Source organism: Condylostylus longicornis, unplaced genomic scaffold (genome assembly GCF_029603195.1).
Source record: "Condylostylus longicornis isolate FDR11 unplaced genomic scaffold, ASM2960319v2 ptg000013l, whole genome shotgun sequence".
NCBI lineage: Eukaryota > Metazoa > Arthropoda > Insecta > Diptera > Dolichopodidae > Condylostylus > Condylostylus longicornis.
The window spans coordinates 12,912,786-12,934,802 of NW_026577982.1; positions in this window are offsets into that span (position 1 = coordinate 12,912,786).

Genomic DNA, 22,017 nt, shown 5'->3' on the forward strand with positions numbered 1-22,017 from the left:
TATATGGAATGGCTTTGGTAAAAATAATGTACATGTATAATTTACCTTTTAAAATTGAGGATGTAATTTTTTTAAATTAACTTTAAAATTACTACTAATGAACTTCAATTAAACTTTTGCTCTAAAAATCGAGAAAAAAAGACAAAACTATTAAAACTTTTGATTTTGCCATTATTATTTAGAAACAATGCATTCTGTTCCGAAATAATTAATAAATAACGTCAATTATAGTTGACAAGATTTAGAATAAGATATAAGCACCTTTATAATTTTAATTCAATTCCATTGTTCATAACAAAACTTAAAAAAATAATAAAACACATACAATTCATTGTAATTTTGTTCAAAGCCGGAACCTATAAACCAGAACTAATAACACTGTAGTTTACGTTTACCGTGGTTGGCTAGTTAAAAGCAATTTGCACATCCCCGACCAACGGTATAAGTGCTGTTTCCATTCAGTCACCACTCTCCTGTAAGGAGGGTTGCAATGTCCGGCCATTCTTGAAGGAAATGAAAAAGAGGCTTTTTTTTTTAAAACTTTCCGGCAAATCCAAGATGGCAGATTAAAACCAAGTTTTAAGCTGATTGCGTCTTCGGCTGCGAGCCAATGAGCCTTCGTATTTGATTTTGATAAAATTTTCTTTGTCAATAATCGTTAGGTCATATTTCTATATATTCGTAATGGTGGTAGCGGGAACGAAAAATTGCTCCGCTGCTAACAGCTTATCTACGACCAATCATAATCTGGCCACCCCATACTTATACCAACCCAAGAAAATGTGATGCTTTTTAAATACATGAATTGTTTTTTGAATTTTTAATACTAACCTTCTTTACAAAATTAAGATGGTTGAATTTATAACTATTAAAAAATATAATTTTAAGAAGACGTTTTATATTCCACATTTTTTATATTTTTACAAAAACTTTAACATAAATTTGCGGTTTTATTAGAGGTCAACCGTCATTTCTTGAATTGCTATCACTAAAACAAGAAACTTATAGTTCTTCTTCTTAAGTTAATACCCTAAATAATAAAACTAAGAGCTTAAGAACAGCGATTTTTTAATAAAATATCCCAAAGTGATTTTTTTTTAACCTCAAAATCATTATAGAAAATACTTCAATAATATAAAATGGAATGGTAAAATAAATGAGCCTTGATTAATTTACATTGTATTGTAACAGAAACTTTTGTTTTACAAATTCTTCTAATTATTGTCCTTAAATTATTCAAAGTTGTATATAAGGAAACAAATTGCAAATTGAATGGTTTAACCGCAAATTCAAAAAGTGAATAGTAAAGTAGAAGAGTTAATTGCAAAATTTGAATTTCTAATGAAGTAATTAAGGTTGTGATGAAGTAATTAGTTTCAAGATTTCATAATAAATAAATAAATAAATTAAAATAAGAAAATTGTTTTGCATAATAAATTTTTGGAATGCATTTAATTAAAATTTTAAATTAGAAAATTATTGTGGTGCTTGAATTTAATGTACCCATTACTTGTGGGTGAAAAATTAAGAAATTTTCTTATATTTGAAAATTTTCTAATATAATCGTAATTCTGTCACTAAAGTTATTGTAATTAATGTAACCATGTTTTAGATTAAATATCCGCGTTACCTAAATTTTAATTATAAGGAGTATGAGATGTCATTGTGATCTGGTATTTGAATTTCAAACAATGCTTGTACCTATAGTCCTTTATTGCAGTACTTCCTCTAGAAGTGGATCCACGAAAACTATATGTTAAAAAACGCCTAATAAAGAAGCTAATTTTTAAAATTAAAAGTGATCTCAATGATTTTATTCAGAATAATTCCAATAAAGTTTATTTCTTCAAAAATTAAATTTTTTATTCAATTGAAACTTTATGCATTTGGCTTCATGTTTTCTAAATTTTCGAATTAAAATTAAACAAAAAATATAGAATAAAATAAAATTTATGCAAATGAGAATTAATAAAAACTTCCTTGGAAATCTACATGCAAAAATTCTTTGAGAAAAGTTTCAAAATTTTATTGTATTTTTATTTAATTTGCGTTCATAGTTGGTTAAGAAATTTTGTGAAAAATTATAATTTCATAATTTCTAAAATTTAAATTTTAAATTTTTGAAAATTGCAATTTAAAAAGTAATTTCAAAAGTTTTACAAGAAAATTTACCTTATTATTAGAATTTGATAATTTAATAAAATTCATTCGTGCATATAAACCACTCCAATTATTACCCATCTTCTTACAAAATGAAACTAATTTAATCTAACATTTGAACTCAAATCAAAACGTAAAGTTTATGGACTTCAATTAATCATTTTTTTAAATATTAATAATAAATTTAATTTAATAATAAATCTAGCTTACTATTATAAAAAATGAACTTTGAATGAAAGTTCTAATTCTAAAGGAAGTTGTCTGGCTTATAGAACTCTCACTTTTTTTAAAACACACATATTTTTTGAAAGAGGGATAATCAACTTCCAAGTTAAAAGGAAATAACAACAGAAGGCCATTTGGGGTAACATGTATACATTTTGGAGTTATGTCGCTCGTACAACCTTTTACTTCTCTTTCAGATTTTCAACAGTTAATTTAAATTATTTGTTATTTTTTTTTTATATTTCAACAATTTTATATAATCAACAATTACTAGGCTCTGTAGAAATAATTCGCTATGACAAGCATGTTGCATCTAATTTATGAACTTGAATGAATATTTTTAGACTACCTAAATTTTGGACTTAATAAATTCATTTGGCACAAATAGCCCAGTAATTAAATTATTTAGTTCAAAATATTTGCGAGAAATATTGCAATTGAGAAAAAATTCTCTTATTTTGGCAACAAACTTAGTGTTTGTGTTTCTTTCTCTCTTAAAATTATGTTTTCCAAAATAGTATTTGTGAATACATTCACAATAGTATGTTATATAAAATCACGGTGTTTTTTGTCATTTTCTTCATGTTTTGTACTCATTTTTTCTTTTAAATTTTCGTATGTTGAATTTTTAGTCTACTTTTCTTTTAATTTCCTGTAATATTACGCTGCGGGGTAAAAATTCTATTAAAAAGCTATTTTTTGTATGAACATGCAAGTGATCTTTTTATATTTTTGTTTTTGTATTTGTTTTTTTCATCCCTTCAAGAAAAATTCAACGATATAGAGAATCTCTATTCAATTTCTATTATCTGTTACCTCTTTCATTTTCGTTCTATATCCCTTTCTTTTCGTTATGTTATTATTGTATAAGTATTTGAATAAAAAAAGGGAGATAGTATTTTGTTTGCCAAGTTTTTTTCATTTTATATATATATATATATATATGTGTTCACTTGCTGTACACATTTTTGTATGCACCTTATGCTATTTTTTGTTTTTTTTATTTTAGTTTATCTTTAGTTTCTTTAACGTACGCCACATTAATAGTTTTTTATTTTCTTTCAAAAAATAAAATTTCTTGCTTTTAAAAGATAGGAAAAACCAAAAAAAAACAAAAAATTTCCAATTCTTTTATAGGGTTAATGTTCCCTATTCAGACTTTTAGAATCAGTTTTCTTCCCTCTTTAAAAAAAAAATGCATATACTTTTTTTATTCTATTCAAAAAAACTTTTCTATTAAATTCTATTCAATAAAGAAAAGAGGCACTTATTTAGTCTGTACAATATATTATTATTATGTTAGTTATTTATTAACCCTAATTAAACTCGGAATTCATTATTTTATTATCAATGACTATAGTATAATGGGAGATGATAGAGGCTATTAAATAAATTTATAATTTTAAATAGAAAGGAATTTTAAGAATTTTTAGTAAAATAAATTTTGAATACATTTACTATATTAAAAAATTATTCTTTTTGCAGATCAAATTCTAAAATTTTACGGCATACAAACAATTTTTCTCAAAGAATCGAATGTATAATGTACTTTTTGGTTGTAAGAAATTCGCATTCGGAATTTTGAAAAAACTTTCACTTCCACTTTTCAGAATTTTTCAATGCTTATGTGCGGGAAAAATTTCATTCAATTATTCGAACAGCCCACACCTTATATCTACTCAAATTTTTCCTATTGTCAACTTGCATGTGACTTTAAAAGTAATTCAAATTATGAAAGTTCCACTGTAATGATTACTATTACGCTATATTCAGTATATTGAGAAACGATTTCTGATAGCAATATTTATCTTTCTCTAGAAGAAAAAATTTGGTGTTTCCTCCATTTTAATTAAAAATATTAATGTTCTTTTTTCACAAAAATCAAAAATTTCAGTAAAAGAAAAAGTAGTTTGCATTTTCCAGTAAAAATTTAGTGCTTTGTTCAGTAATTCATAACTTGATTGCCATTTATGAAAAATATTCACATTGAAAAAACTAAGAGAAAGTGCATTATCCTTAACTGAATATGAAATACTTTCATTTTTTAGTATAATTCTTCTGTAATTCATTAGGTTTCCGCTCAAAGTTTCTATAGTTTTGAAGGTTATTCAAAATTTTCATTTTATTTTTTCTATAACATTTCAAATTGAAAAATTACGATTTTTGATTTGTTCAATAAATTTGCAAATTTCATAAAAGGTGAAAGTTTGTTCTTGAAATTGGAGTAGAATTATGGCTAAGATTAATTTAACTCAGAAATTCTGTTCTAATTTTGAGCACATTTCGTGCTAAATTTGAGCTCCCTTGTCAGGCAATTTTTTTTTATTTCTCACAATAAATTCTTTAAGTTAAATGAATTAAAGTGAATGCAATTTTACTATAATTGCTTTGTAGTGAGAAATTTTACAATTTTCGCAACTATTCAAATTTTGATTTTATTCGAAATTTAGAAATTATTCGCTCAAATTTTTAAATTTTAATTGTATAGAGGCTCTATTCAGCTCTCTTTGAAACAGGAAATACAAAATTTTGCATATTAAATTTTACTTTTTTCCGCTATAGTATTAAATTGTTCCATGTAACTATATTGAACATCTATATTTGCATAAAATACCTAAAAAAATTCGATAAATTGCGACTACGTCCAGTTATGTTATACACACAATAAGACATTATTAAAATGTCAGGCAATAAACTTAAAATTTTTAAGAAATTTTTATGTAGTTCCACAAATAAACTAAAATAAATTCACTTATTTTTGTATATATAAATTTTATTTCTATAATTACAGTATGCAAAATATAACTTTTGGCATATAACATGAAAATTGTGGAATAAAATATATTTTAGGCTGGTAAACCAGTTCCATAATAAAGAAAATTATATACCATTAACTATACTAAGTGCACATTGTAAAACTATGTCTTTCCAAGTAAAAAAAGTCATTCCATTTTATTTTTTCAGAGTAAGGTACCTTAATTTACATATCTTTTCCGTTATTCACAATCCTCCATTCAATTTAAGAATGGTTAAATCTCTATAATTTTATTCTATGTAAAAAATTGTCAAAAAAAAAACCCGAAAAAAAAAACTTTTTCAAAATTGAACGTAATAAAAAAGAAAGTATTTTAAATATCCGCAATTGAGAGCTGCATAATTTTCAAATAAAATTGAATATCCTTAGAGCCCGAAAATCCTTTTTGTGTCTTTCTTTTTTTTTTCTGTTACATGAAATTCTTTAAAGGTTTAAATCTACATCTTGAATATTTTTATATGCATAATATATAGAGACTTTATCACTTTCTATACTTCAGACATTATTTCTATATGGAAATTTTAAAATTTTACCATTTTACTAAGGAAATGAGCAAGCAAAGTGAGATGAATGGAAACAATCATAAGAAATTTCTTGTGATAAAATTTATTCAAAAACCATTTGAAAATTTTAAAATCATCCACAAAATATAGACCTTCTTTTTGATAACACTGATATTGTTTTCTAGTAACTAACTAGACAAAGTGTTTTTGAAAAAATTTCCGCCGAAAACAAGAAATTTGAATTAGTTGAGTGGCAATTGGCGCCTCTTAAGACTTAATTACTAACTTTACACAAATATAAATTGAGTTATCAAATTCGAATTAATTGCATGCTAAGGATTTTTCTATGATTTTTACGTGTTTTTTATTCCTTAACTTATTGATCAAAATTTTGGATTCCTAACAAACTTCAAGTCATTTTTCGTATGCCATCATGTGAAATTTAAAATTCGTACAGGTGAAAATACACAAATTATACTATTAGATTTGTACATTATGTAGCTTTGATAGCTATACTTGCAGTTAAAATAAATTTCTTGGAAATGAAATATTTTCTCTATATATTTTTGTATATGAAACTTTTTGAAATACGAAAAGAAAATTAAGCTATATAAGATTATGCATCTTAAGAAGTTTCAATAAATTTAATTTTCCCTAAAATTCCTTAACAATAAACTTTAGATTTTATTGCTGGGTTGATGTTGATCATACACTGCAGATTCACTTTTAATTTGAATTAAGAAAGTTGAAAACAAGTAATTATTTAAAAAGGAAAGGAATGAGTTGAAAGTTTTTTATTTTTAATTATGATTTCTTAGACTACGTTCTCGCCAGCATCAATTCACCTTACTTCTATGTTGAAGCTATCATAATTTATTTTAAAGCAGTAAATGGAATGAAAAAGAATAATCTAATAAATAGAGATTTCATAAGAAAAGTTCTACTTGCAAAACTGTAGCCGAGTTGATTTCTTCGGTTATAGCGATCCGACAATTTCTGTTATAGCGATCAGGAAGGATCTGCAAATGATGCAGCATATCAAGTACCGGAGTTTTCACAATCAAACTCTTTTTGAACGCAATTTCCTATATATATAGATCTGGAGTCGTTGTGATAAAAACAACTACCTCAAATTATTTATTTAATACTATATAAACGTAAAATCGCAATTCCGCGAAACGCTGCAAAAATACCAGGAATTAAAATATAAATATGTATTTAAAATTGTAATGTAAATTCATATTTCTACATGTAGGTTTATTTACCGATACACAATTTTCTAAATAAGATTATCTATGGCAAATATCTATGGAATTTATACGCTTAAGGATGCCTCATAACATATATAACACAATCAAATAAAAAGCAACAAAGATTCTACCATGTATATTAAACTCTTTTTACCTACCTTTAAAATACCAGATTAAGTAATTTAGGTAAACCTAATTTCGGGTCACAAATTTATCTATATCTACCTATATGAGATTAGAATTCAGCTGAGAAATATTAAAAAAAAAACAGCTTGGGAAAAAAACAAACGAAAATAATTTTTCTAGAAAAAATCTGGTATAGAAATTTTAATTTGTCTTCCCACTTTACCCGAATCCTAATATATCTAGTGAAATTTTATTAGAAAGGAAAAAATTTGCATATTTATTGCAAACTTCAGGTAGTATTGACTCTATATTTGCTTATTTCAATAAATTGTAAAAAATTTTTGTATAAAGGAAACGTTGACTCTGCAATTCAAAATTAACCAATTCATATTTATAACAATTCGCTCCGGAATACTTTTAAAGTAGAAAAAATTCTACACGATATAAGCTATAAATGCTATATTTTATTTATTTTAACTTTTTAATAGTTAAACTTTCCTTTTTAAAGTTAAATAGCTGCAATTTTTCCTTTCCTTATTATACGCCATATATTTGTAATGGAGACTACAACAGCACAATACAAAACACAATTCCTTGAAATAAACTTAAAATATACGAAAAAACAAAATTTTTTTTTCTGTGTGTGTTGAAAAGAAATATTTTAAGATAAACCAAAAGCTAAGATCACATGGGAATATAAGAAGCACATATACAAATTTCTGGTCATGATGATGCATACGACAGCAGAACACAAAATTATTTATTTATCATTCTGTAACAATTCTTCCGTTTGTTTTGTTTTTTTTTGGTACAAAATCTACTATTAGAAAAAAATAAATACAAACATACATATAAAGTTAGTTATATTAAGGAAAAACATTGATATAAACAGGAACAACAATTATTACCATAAAAATTTAATAAAACTTCTAAGGATAACATGGTAACATATTGCAGTAAATAAATAAAAATGAAACGTACAAGAGATAAGATAACACATAAGGAACAGAAAAGTGAAACTACCAAAAAAAAAAAAATAAAAAGTAAACAAAAAAAAATTTTAATCTTAAAAGAAAATATCTGGGACAATATCCTTAAAGACATCTGATATTTAAGGATATATATATGAAAAGGATCTGGGTTATAAATTTGTTTATAGTTAAAATTTAAGAAGAAAACAAAACTTTATGTATAAATATATAAAAGTACCTTTATCCAGTCACACAATCACATACATTAACGTGTATGCTCATAGACTTCATACACGTAGAATACGAATTGTATGTTGTTTGCCCAAAAATACACAATAGGTAGCAGATAATCCAACAGACAAAGCCAAGTAATAAACGTCATTCTAAGTAATTAATTGAAATGAAAGAATGTACAAATTAATTCTTTCCATTTTAATCTCTTTTAAAAACCGTATAAATGTTGCGATTTCAAATTACATATAATTACAAATCTTTTTTTCCTTTTCCAATTTAGAGTTTTATCTCATGCTGATTTGACAGGGGGAAGCATGTGGAGAAGGAATGTGTAGACATGGTATTGCGGGCGAGGCAATTACGGTAGGAAAATCTGGCTCGTGAAAATATAACTAATGCTGTTTGGAAAAAATCCGATCATTTCGGCTGGTATTTTGAAGTACCTAATCCAATTCATTAGTTAATAATTTATTGTCAAGAGGTTCAACATCACATTTTAGGGTTTCTGTTAGTTTAAGTTATTTCTTTGTTCTAAGTACAAAGCAGAAACTCTTGCAAGTGTATAGTTTAAAAGTTTTTAGGTGTTTTCATGAAAATCTGTGACCAACTTGTTGGAATTGACATTGCTCAATTTTTATGCCATACTGGTTTGGTTAATGTGTTGTAATATGGTTCCTACTGCCAAAACACTACAAGTTGCATCTTAAGTAGTCCAAGTTCTCAATATTTATATTTCACTTTTAGTTCCATAATTGAGTGAAAGTGAGTTTTATTTTCCTCGTAGGCGACCGAGGCATTTACTCCCATCTCATGTCGATGCATAGAATCTTTTGCCATTCCCGTTCCCACTCACAACAGCACTAAATCTAGAGAAATAGTGGGTTAGTACCATGTACAAGTGAGAGAAGCCGTTTTTAATATAATGTGAGCAAAAATATAGATAAATTCATTCAAGTGCACAAAATTTTCACTATGTCGCTATTCTCTAATTAAATCTAATTTTTCAAACCCAGTGGCAAATACTATTGCATATTAAATTTATTTTGGTACTTTGTCATTTGTGGCCTCAAATATACCACTTGCTGCTACATAAATTTTATTTCATTATAATATTCAATTATCAATTAATTATTACACTTATAGTAGCTTTATTTTAGTATCTTTTTAAATCCTTGTTTTAGGCAATACATATCCATGTAATTCAATATACGTGTACTTTGTGAATTTAAGGTGGTAAAATGTGACACAAAATTATAACAGAGTTTAAGTGAAAATTACACAATAAAATTTATAAATTAAATAAAATCGTAAATAGTTTCCACATATCCTTTTATTTTTTGTTTTTTTTTTTAATCCTTTATTCAACCAATGATTTATACCATATACATAAAAAGGGATTATTCTTAAGAAACTCGAATAAGAATTCGTAAACACTTTCATTCATACATACATAAATATATGGGAAAATGCCAATATAATGGATTGCGTTGGGGTGAGGAAAATTCTGTTTGTTTCAAAGATTATGACCTTTATAATTTTGCTTTCCACCATATTTAATTGTTACAATTAATTTAGACATATTTATATTTTTTTTATTCGTGCAGACTTTGCGCAAATAGAATAACTCTTTAGGATAAAAAATGGTATGTAATTATAAAAATCATATGGCTAGGATTAAATATTAGTGGGACTTTTATATAAATACATATGTATATATGAAAGGAAAATACGCGAAGAATGGTAGATTGTAGATTGTAGATTCTAAGGGAACCGACTGGGACAGGAGTAACCCCCCAAGCCACCGCAGCCATTTTTGACTTATTGTAGCCCCCCCACTCTCCTGTCTATAATATCCCCGTCCCAATCACAAAGCCGGAGATATCCCTAAGGGAGTTGGACAACAGTTCCCGAACACTTAGGGACCCATGTCCAAGACAATTGCGGCACCGAACAGCCAGTGCCGGACAGTCGCAGAGAATGTGCACGGCGGTCTCATCGCCACCCCCACAAAATCTGCACAGGGGGGGCCCCGACTTCCCCAGCCTATGCAGGTGGTACTTCACTGGGCTGTGCCCCGTGAAGAAATTCGCAATAGTGCGAACCCGGCTCCTGATCATCCCCAGAAACTCTGCGGTGAATCCGCTGGAGCCCGCCGAAAGAAACACTTTCGCATGACGGCACCCTTTCGTGTCCCGCCAGTGACGGGCGCATTTCGCCGCGAGCAGGCAGGCAAACCTGGCCCCCACGGCGAAAGAAAGCAGACCGCAAGAAGGCAGCGGCTGCACAAAGTCAGCTCTAGATCCCCTCCGCGCCAGCTCATCGGCAACTTCGTTGCTCGCATGGCCACTATAGCCCGGCACCCAAATGAGCGTCACTCTGTTCTCCGATGCCAATTCCATAAGTGCAGCAAGGCAGCTCCAGACCAGCTTGGATGTAACCTGAGCTGAACGAAGAGCCAGCAGTGCAGCCCTGCTGTCTGAGAACACATAGATGGTGCGGTTTCTATACCCGCTTTCCAAATTGATTCTCAGACAGATCTCTATTGCATGTATTTCGGCCTGGAACACTGTGCAATACGGGTCAAGGGTTACATATACACGCGTGTCCGGGCGGACACTGTATGCGCCCGAACCCACACCCGACTCCGTTTTGGACCTGTCCGCGTACCACACGCTCGAACCCGACCTAAGTACCGGACCACCCCGATCCCACGTCCATCGATCGGGAAACAGAACCCTGTACCTGTGGTCAAAGTTGTACCGCGGCAGACAGATATCCGACATGGTTATTCTTGGAATCGGATCGCTCTCAATGAAGTCTCTGTGAGTTCTGTGGGCCAACTTTAGCCCTGGCCCGTCCTCGCCAGAGAGAAGTCGGTAAGTCACTAGCCGAGCTTCCTTCAATATATGAAGGTGCAGTGGCGGCAATCCGATCATCACCTCCAATGCAGCGGTGGGAGCCGTCCGTATTGCCCCGGTCACTCCCAGGCAGGCCAGCCTTGCCACCAGGGCTTCGCTGGCCAGTTCGATATCCATCACCGTTCTGACAGAAGCAGGAACGGATCCAACCCCATCCATGAGGAGCGTTTCGAATTGACTCCTATCTGTGGATTGGGGTACCCGATACATTTCTTCTGCCAGGCCCCCGGAGACCATGATATCAAACCTAATCTAAGGTGATCCTTCATAAATCTATGAGCTAGAACATCAGTGGATGCCCTAGCATGCTGTAGATTTATTTGGATGCACTTCACAGCCATATCATTTCCTCCGGCTCTTGTCAATGAGCTTTGGCCCTTTAAACAAAGGCTTTACATGAGCCTTACCTCCCATTGCTGCCTTTTTACATATCTTGGTGGGCGCCTGCCCTGCCACAGCCTCTTTTGCCGTCCCAGGTGCCACGCTAGCTCCTCCAACAGCAAATACCGAAGCAGTTGCGGGCTTCCCAATAGGCTTAAGCCCATTTGCTTCACCCGGGACGCTTGTATTTGGCGTGCTGGTCGACGATCCTTCCGTTTCCATTGCCGCCATTTTCGGAGCGACTTCAGACTCTTCAATGAGTTTTGGCTCTTTTGGTTGGCCTGAAGTGCTCGTCGCTGTCGCGGTGGGCATTGGTTTTTTATTTTGTCCTGCCCTGCCGTCAGCACCTTGAGAGGATTTTCTTCCTTTAACCCGAACGGTAACACGGAAGAAATTCAGGAAAAGTCGGAACTCCGCTTTCCGTAGATCTTCCAATCCGAAATCATCCACGGAAAAGGTGATGGAGCAGCCCCCGTCCTTTTTCTTATCCATCCTCAGCATTCTCCAGGAACTTATCTTGAGGCCGGGATTTTGCTTCCCTATCCTACTTAGAAATTTGTCCCTGGAGAGACTGACGGTTGTCTCGTCCTTTGGTACGTAGGTGACGCAGACATGCTGTTTGGGCATGTCGTCGCCATCCAGTACCACGACGTCGCAACCGTCCCAAGGCTTTATCTTCCTGCAGGCACTGGTTATCCACTCCCTGGTGTTTTGCTTGTTGCATGTTACGGATATCCATCCGTCCCTTTGCAACGCTGGAGTGAATTGTGGATGAGAGTCCACAACTTTATCCATTTCATCCATGATGGCTACTTTGATTTTCCCCATCTGAACTTCAGATAGCCTTTCCTCTGGATGCAGTCTATGAGTGATGGCCACCTTGACCTGTGCTACTGCATCCCGATAAGAAGTCATTTTCGGGTTTTGTTGAGGAATGTTCCCAGGGACCTTTTCCTCAACATTGCCCTTCATCGACCTCTTTTTTGAGAGCCCTGCATCAGGGGTATTGCTTTCCGACCTTTCCCTCTTCTGGGGATGGTCGGCCACAACACCCGATCCGCAGGCCTTCAGCTTTTCCAGCCTTTCCTTCTCATATCTGCGAGCTTCCACTGGGGACATGCCATCCCTGATATAAGCCGCGATACGCCGCTTGGATGCACCAGAGAAATATTGTTTTTTTCCCCTGATGTCCAACCTTTTCAGGTCCTCCTCAGTTTGTTGGATAATAGGTCCAAGAGGATCCTTATTATCCGTCTCCATCGGAGGCGCCGCCTTTTCCTCTACTGGCGTGAGAAGGAGTTCCTCCTCTGCGTCCCTTGAGCACTAACTGGGTTAATGTTGTCCTTAGTATTGTTGTTGTTGTTGTAATTGTCACTTTTGTTATTGTTGTTGTTGTTGTTGTTGTTGTTGTTGTTGTTGTTGTTGTTGTTGCAGTTGTTGTGTTTGTCACAGTTGCTGTTCTTGTTTTTGGTGTTTTTTCTGTTATTGTTTATGTTTTCCATTTTTTTGATCCCACGAATAGCGCGGGAAAGTAAAGTCACCCATGGCAGAGCCCGGCATACCATAGGAAGGACGCGAAGAATTATGGATGATATGATTATAATTCAGTTATACACTGTTTAATTCTAGTATAACATTTCATTTTGGTGAGGAAATTTAAATATTTCTAAGTACTGTAAGTAATTATTTAAATGTAAAAGTTAAAATCAATGAAATGTTTCCCCAAAATATTTAATATTTTAAAAATATACTCGTAGCTTAGTTAAAATAGCGTTCGAGCTGCTCGCATGGACGCAATAATTAGATTTTTTTGGGGTCCAGAACTTTAGCACATGTATATGAAGCTGAAAATCACAAAAGTTGCTATGGGTTGAGCTGAAAAGGACCTAAGAGCCCCTATCCTCCAAGGATAAAAAAAAACTATATATTATTGTTTATTCTGTTGCTTTAAGGTTTATAGCAGCCATCGATTCCGAAGTTATAAACAAAAGCGTGCAAATTTAAATAAAATTTGCTAACCTTTGCATTTAGTAGTCATAGAATTTTTAAAAAATTTTTGTTCCTAGTTATTCTATGCTATGTTCTGTATCAAAGTCAGATCATCGTGACTCCTTAAATTAACCAAATGATGGGACTGTATCGCACTAAACTCTGCCTAATTTCAGAATAAGTTTGCCCAGTTATTAAATTAATTTTTATTAAATTACTTATGTTTTATAATTTATATTCGTAAATATCATCATTATTATGATGCTCTCATTAATACGACAAATTACGGTGAAAAGCTTAAGAAAGAAGAATACACAAAATTCATGAAATTCATGAAAATCATATATAAACAATTATGAGCACTTCAATCGAATTTTCAAAGCACTAGAAGTATTTCAAATATTAGTAATACTTATACCTATGTAAAACAACAATAATTACTTTTATCTTGAAATACAAAGTAAATAATTAATTTATTTGATATAAGGTTTTCGTACGATATTCGAAATATTCTCAATATATAGTGCAAGAGTGTTTACATTCTTGTAAATATTTCATATATTTTATAAATTGAAATGAGAACATGCTTTTATCGTTTTGTATAAGTATGTGAAATTATTTTAAGTACAACATCTTGATAAATATTTCCATTCATTATAATTACTAAATAAACACATGAAAGGAATGCAAAATTTATGAAAATTATTTTTATTTTTTACTTTTACATTTCTAGTTTTCTTACATTCCTGAAGAAGTCTTCTAAAACAACTATTTTACTGAAGAATCAAACTCTTTTGTGGGCTATTGTTTTTCACTTCTGCCCATGTATCCATGCTTTTATTTTTGTATGTTTGCGGATTTTATCCTTACTCCTTCTTTCATGTGTGTTCAGTACACCAGTGCTTGTGCGGTATTTTTTACAGGTGGACACCTTAAGGTATTGCAACTTTCTCTTAACCAGTTACCGCCTACAGGTCATTGTTACTTATGCAATCGGGCTAATATATTTTGTACATATGCCTCAAGCACCCGTTTACTAAAACTTTTAGCTTATTGGTAGTATCTTTCTTGGCTAACCATGTTTCTGAACCATATAGAAGCACAGACTTCACATACGCTTTTAATATAGCCAATTTGTTTTTCCAGTTCATTATTAAGATTTCCAAATCATCAAAAAACACACTATCAAATGCTATTCTAGCCATATTTAACCTGTTGTTTGTGTCATTTTTAGCGCTTTTTGATGTGCATAACTTTCGATTCTACCAAGGTTAGTCGAAATTTTCCACATCTTATGCGATGCAAACATACACTTTTATGACACCCTACTGAAATGGTACGTAATGGAACGAAAATTAATAGCTATTATAGCTGGTAAAGACCGTAGCTGGTAAAGCTATTATACCAACTATATAAATTATAAATATAGAAAATATTTTATTATTACAACAAATTTTATTCTTATTTTAAATATTTACTGTGTAAAAATTTCGATTAAAAGAATTTTCCACACAAATTTTTTGTATAGGGAAGGGATAACACTGCAATCATAGGACAATATAAAAATATATCGAAAAATTAACAATCATTTAATATACTCGGCGGATTATTCTATATAACATTCTGTAATATAAAAAATTTTAATGTCAAACTTTTATAACAAAGGTCTGCATTTCCTTTTATCCGTTCAGAAATTTTCTAAGAAATCACACATATTATACATAAATGGTAAGCTTATGGGAGCATTTATACACACACAATAGCATTTATTTCCACACTTTACTCCAATATATACCCATATAAGTATGTTGAAACCAGTTCACTTACATTCCAGAACTAAAATTTATTCAATCACATTTTATTATACATTATAATATAAGGCAATGCTTATGTTTTATCCTATATCCTAAAGGGTATTCAAAGGAGACACAAAAATATTGTAAAAGAAAGTGAAAAAAAATTAAATTAAGTTATTTAGGAATTCGGAAAATCTTTATAAAAAATTCCAAAGATTTTCAAAAAAAAAATTTTTTTTCGATCTTAATTTACTCAGTTTTTTTTTCTTAACTTTTACTGTTATTCTTGATTTTTTTTCAACGATATGGGAATTTTAAGAAGATGAAACAAAATAAATTTAAAAGCTTTTTGTATAACACATTCTTATCAGATCAAAAGTGAATTAACACTAATAATTTGATAAAGTTTAAAAGATTTTTTTTTTATCATGAAAAAAATTTTATTGTGCTCTCGTCTTTAATCTTTTTAAAGTGTAGCTCTTCAATTGTTAATTAATTTTAGAATAAATTTAATTTAATTTTTGATCAGAATTGGGTTTTTAAATAGGCTTGCAGTTTTTAATGAGGAACTCAAATTATTAAAGGCTTACCGGGTTAAAAAAAAAGAAATTTAGGAATTTTATTTAACCAAGCTTTTAATTGAGTAGTTTTTAATTTTAAAAGATTTTCGTAAATAACTTGTATAACACTAGCGGCATCGCTAACTACAAGATTATAATTATATATTATGTAGGGTATATTTATTTTAACTAAATTTCAGGATTGTAAGGCAACTACCTAAACTCCACTACAGTAAAATTTCTAGATATATCTGAGCTGCATATGAACACATTATTGAAATATTTAATGCAGGTATAGCCTTATTAGTATAGCCTTACCTTCTAGTATTTAAAATTATGTTTTCAAGTTGTATAGCAGCTAGCGGAACTAGTTTTACGATTTACTCTAGTTAAAATATCTGCAATTCTTGTGAAGAAACAATTTCTGGAAATTTGATTAAAATTAATATAGACTTTCATTCATAATAATAACAGATTTTAATATTCTATATATTTATACTCATATTATTCAATTATTTATATTCATATTATTCAATTGGGGCAATATTAAACTCCACATATCATTCAGCATAATTCGAATAAAAAATGAAAGCAAATATGAGAAACCACAAAACCCTGCAAGTTTTGATTGAAGAAAAAAAAATATTCACATAACGCCTAAAATAATATTAAAAGAACCCCGTAATTTTTTAAAGAAGACTTTGAATTAAAAATTGCTTAAAAAACTAAAGTGAAAATCAATTTTCCGCCATTTTTTTTAGATATTATATAGAGATAGAGATAGAGAATTAATTAATAAAATTTTACAGGAGCTACTCATACATTCATACACTTTAAAACTATTATACAACCTCTTTACACAAACATAAAAATTATTCATAAATTCTGTAAATTAAAAAAAAAGGAAGTTGTTAAACCTACCACCTATACCCACCACCTTCACCTATTGTTAACTGTAAGAAATTTTTTTCGCAACGATCGCAATTAAAATATTATAGCTTAAAATTGGTAAATTAAGATATTATGTAAATCTCATTAAAATATTATTATATAAGGCGGTTCTGGTAATGAGGTGGTTATTAAAACACAAGAAAATTCATATTAAGCTGACGTGCAACAAATATGTATAAACGTATAAGGAATTAAGTTGTGATTAAAATTGAAAGGAGAAGCACAAATTCAGAGAAAAAATGGAGATAAAAAATTAAAATACAAAACAGAAAACTTTCTTAATTTAACGATTCAATGAGTTTAATTGATTTTTCTCGCTTCATTTTCATTTTTTCCTGGTAATTTTTTTTTCATTCTTCTACTTTTTATATATTTTCCTTGTTCCTTGTTCCTGTTATCGTTTCCTGTTATCAACTTGAAAATATTTTTTTTCTTTTCCTTATTTTATTTGTTAATTTAATAATAAAAACAAGCAAACAAAAAAAATTTGCTTTTTTTTTGTTTTTCAATTTTACAACAAAAACAAAAATAAAAATGAAAGAACACTAAAAAAAAAATTATAATAATTTGGTGTAATATTGCCGAACCTTTTAAGAACAAAACAATACAAAAGAGGCAAAAATTTTTATATTATAGGTAAAGGCTATAACAATTTCCTTTAATGATTATATTTTACATTTGTATCGCACAGTAGGTGTATACAAACTTTTGTTCATATTATATTGGGCTATCTATTATGTAAAAAGGATTATTTTAATTATTATGAGGGTTCCTTTTCATTTATATATACATAAGTACAATAGAATTCCATTTAAATTGATATAATCTTAATAAAAATTAATTTTATAATTAAGTACAATAATTGTAAAGTAGTGGTATTAGTTAACATTTATATATTTACATGCATATATGTATGTATGCGATAAAATATTATTATTGTTAACAAGAAAATTTTTATTATAAGAAAAAATTTTAAAATAAATTGCATAATTACAGGGGAATTATTCTTGTATTAATTTTGCTTTTTTTTGTATGTGAAAATTTTGTAGAAATTTTCTGGAAAAATTTGCTTAAGTAAAACTAAAATCTGTTGAATCTCCCTCTGAGATTATCCATTTTCACATTGTTAGTGCGTCTGCTATGAAATTATCTAAGATATGAAAGTAAAATTTTGAAGAGAAATTGATTTTGGGAGGAAAGTTATCTGTTCCTCTTATATAAAGATAAAATATGTCTTCTATTTCTATGTGACCATATAAAAACATTTTATATTCCACATAAATCAGGGATCTTCAATTCTTATTGCAAACAGGAAGTTGTGAAGATATAAAATACAAATAATTTGGCCAAAATCATTGCATTGGTATAATTTAAGATATTGGTTATTTTATTGGTGGTCTGGGCTAGGATAAACAGGGTAGGCACTGACCGATCGCTGATCCAGTGTTGTAACTGTTTAATTCCTGGCCAAGTGCTTGCTATACCTCCTCGCAGTGGCCTCCGGAAACTAAATAATAAACATAAGTTTATTTATTTAGGCAAAAATAGCAAGGGCTAGACCAGAAAAGGTCAATAAAAAATCCTGTCAATTGAGGTTAGCAACCTGCTTGATCGATCACATTAAACACGCTCATAGAACTACAAAAGCCTCGGATAAAAATTTAAATGGAAATAATGGTAAAGACCTAGAACGCACAAGGACAAAGAAACGGAAAATAAGAAACAAATATCTTAGAATTGGATGCTGGAACATTGCGTCATTCCTTAAACGTGATCAAGAGATTCTAATTGAATTGACAAATCACAATATTGATATATGCGCACTGTCAGAGACCAAAAAGAAGGGTAAAGGTAGCACAAAATATAACAACTTTATTCTCGTATACAGTGGCAAAGATAAAACAGAAAGGACATCATCAGGAGTTGGTCTACTCATTCATGAAAAATTTGAAAAAAGCATTAGCCATATCGAATACACGAATGATCGTATTCTACTAGTTACCCTAAACTTGCAACAGCACATTAAAACCCACATTATCAGCATTTACGCACCAGATATATCCAAAACAACAACTGAAAAGGATGCTTTTTACATTGAACTGCAGAAAGTAATAGATAAAATACCACCCAGAGATGAGATAATACTCCTTGGCGATTTCAACGCGCGAGGAGGGAATGATGCAGTTCGTGGAATTAAGCAGAGGTTTAATGAAAGCGAAATGAATGATGATGATGAGAGAATGACTCAGTTCTGCGCTCAAAATGAATTAAGAATTAACAACACATTCTTTGATCACAAACTCCAACACAAATACACATTTGTAGATTCAAGAGGACGAAAATCAATAATTGATTACATCATTACCAACATCAATGTTCACCCGGCCAAAATAATGGACGTAAGAGTCTTATCATCAGTAAATGTGGGAACTGATCATAATCTTGTTTTAATGAAGCTCAACTCTAAATTGCCAACCGGAGTAAATCAAACCAGTCAAATCGTTGAAAAGTTTAACACAGAATCATTTGCAAACTCGTCTACAAAATATCTATACCAAACCAGGATCAACTCAAAGATACAAACAAACAAAATTGAAGATGAAGATGATGTAAATAATGCCTGGAATAAATTAAAAACAAATATACTCGAAGCAGCGACCGAATCGATTGGTAAACGTACCGTTAATATCAACAACAAAAAACGAAACTTAAAACCATGGTTTTGCGAAGAGGTAAAGGTGCTTGCATCTGAAAAACGTGAGGCTTATTTAAGATTTAAACGCCAAGAAGTATCATATAACGAGTATAAGGTAGTGAGAAACAGAATAAATATTGCGATAGACTACATAAAAAAGAACTACTGGGAAAACTTCTCAAATGAGATGGAGCACGATCTATACGGTGCCCAGAAAAAGGTTTGGAACATGCTGAGGAATCGTAAGAAACCAATTAACGAGTACCTGACATTCTCCAATATACAAATCGAAGCATGGGAGGAATATTTTTGTGACTTATATAACAGTGTGGCCTTACCAGATGATTATGGAAACAATAACCAATCATATGCAGGCGGAAGAGCATATTATTTATCATGCGACATTGTTAAAGCGAACATAAGCAAGCTAAAAAATAGAAAATCTCCCGGAATTGATGAAATTTCGAACGAAATGATAAAGTATGGCGGAGAGCAGCTTCAAAATGAAATAGTTCACCTATTCAACAAAATTCTGACATATAAGCAGGCCCCCAGAGAGTGGAAAAACAGCATAACTGTTCCCATTTTTAAAAAAGGAGACAAGAAATTACCAGAAAATTATAGAGGGTTAACTCTTTTAAGTTCCATGCTGAAGCTCTTTACAAAAATTGTGTCAATAGAAGTTGCCAGCACGGGTATTGCAGAAGAACAGCAAGGCTTCCGTACCAATAGATCTACCACTGATGCAATATTTATTCTGAGACAAATTACAGAAAAGGCGATAGAATTCAACTCACCAGCTTATCTTTGTTTTGTTGATCTGACCAAAGCATTTGATAGAGTTCAACTACATGACGTCATAGACCTGCTGAAAAAACGAAACATCAACTCAAATATTGTAGCAGTAATTGAAGATCTGAACACTCAAAATAATACCTTCATTAAAGTGGGAAATAATCTCTCAAACCAAGTCCCGACAGTAGCAGGCATCCGCCAAGGAGATAGTCTAAGTCCAGTTCTCTTCAACATCATCATGGACGAGATTATAACTGTAGTAAAATCATCCGCCAGCGGTTACAATATAGGGGATCTTGAGTTGAAAGTGATCTGCTACGCAGATGACGCTGTATTGATCTCAGACAACGAAGATGATCTACAAAGGTTACTATATGCGTTTGAAAAGGCTTGCACAAGTTTCAACATGCTAATATCAACAAGCAAAACAAAATCAATGACTATATCAAAGCATCCACTCAGAGTTAAACTAGCTGTATATAACCAACCCATAGAACAAGTGATGGAGTTTAAGTATCTCGGTAACTTAATAACATCTTCCAGAGACCTGAGCAAAGAAGTTAAAACACAGTCCATAAAAGCTGCCTCATTATCTGGATATTTGAGGGATGTTATCTGGAAAAACTCTTACATGAGAATCAGCAGCAAAGTCAGGATTTACAAAACATGTGTAAGACCAGTTTTAACATACGGTGTCGAAACAAGAGCTGATACCAAAGAAACGCAGAGTAAAATGCAAACCGTTGAAATGCAAACTTTAAGAACAATAGCAGGGTTTACTAAGCTTGATATGATGTCAAACGAAGAAATAAGGAAAATATGCGACATCCAAGATATTAACAAGTGGAGCAGAAGAAGGCGTAAAGAATGGAAACAACATGTTCAGAGAATGCCCGAAGAAAGAATTGCCAAAGCAGTCATGATAGGGAGGCCAAATAGCCGCAGACTACCTGGTAGGCCCCAAAAAAGATGGCGAGAATGCTGGACATCCGGATCCTCCGATCTTCATTGAAGACTTCTTGTGTTCTATTATAAAAATACTTATACAAGGATATGAATGACATATAAATGCCTTTTAGGGGTCATTTATTATTTTTTGTAAAAATAACAGGAAAATTTCCTAAATAAAGAAGAAGAAGAAGAAGAGGTTATTTTATTAAATTCATTTAATCCCTCATTTCATTTTAAATTCTTCAATATTCTCTTAGACTTATGCAACAAATTAATTTATTCATATAATAATTTCAAAATTTCGATTAAACATAATAAATTTTTTAACAATTGCAATTTTATAAAGAAAATGTACTGCTCTATCACCGTTTTAATGAGTTCATCGTCTTTTATAAATTTTGTTAATTAATTTTATTTAAAATTATTATGATTTTGTCTTATAAGTTAAAATTTAGCCGGGGGTCTAGCTTCAATGCTAGATTTATTTTGAAAATTTGAAAAAATAGTGCTTTTTAAAAAGTGATTCCTTCTATTTTATTCTACACATAAGTTCCATAGAATTTTGTTTCAAATGAATCAATAATTAAAAAAAAATTGCTAAGTACAAATTGCTGTTGTTGATAACGATTGCAGCAGAATCGTTATCAACAGCAGAATAACAAGTGCCACTCACAGAGTTTATTTCATGTGCTGAATA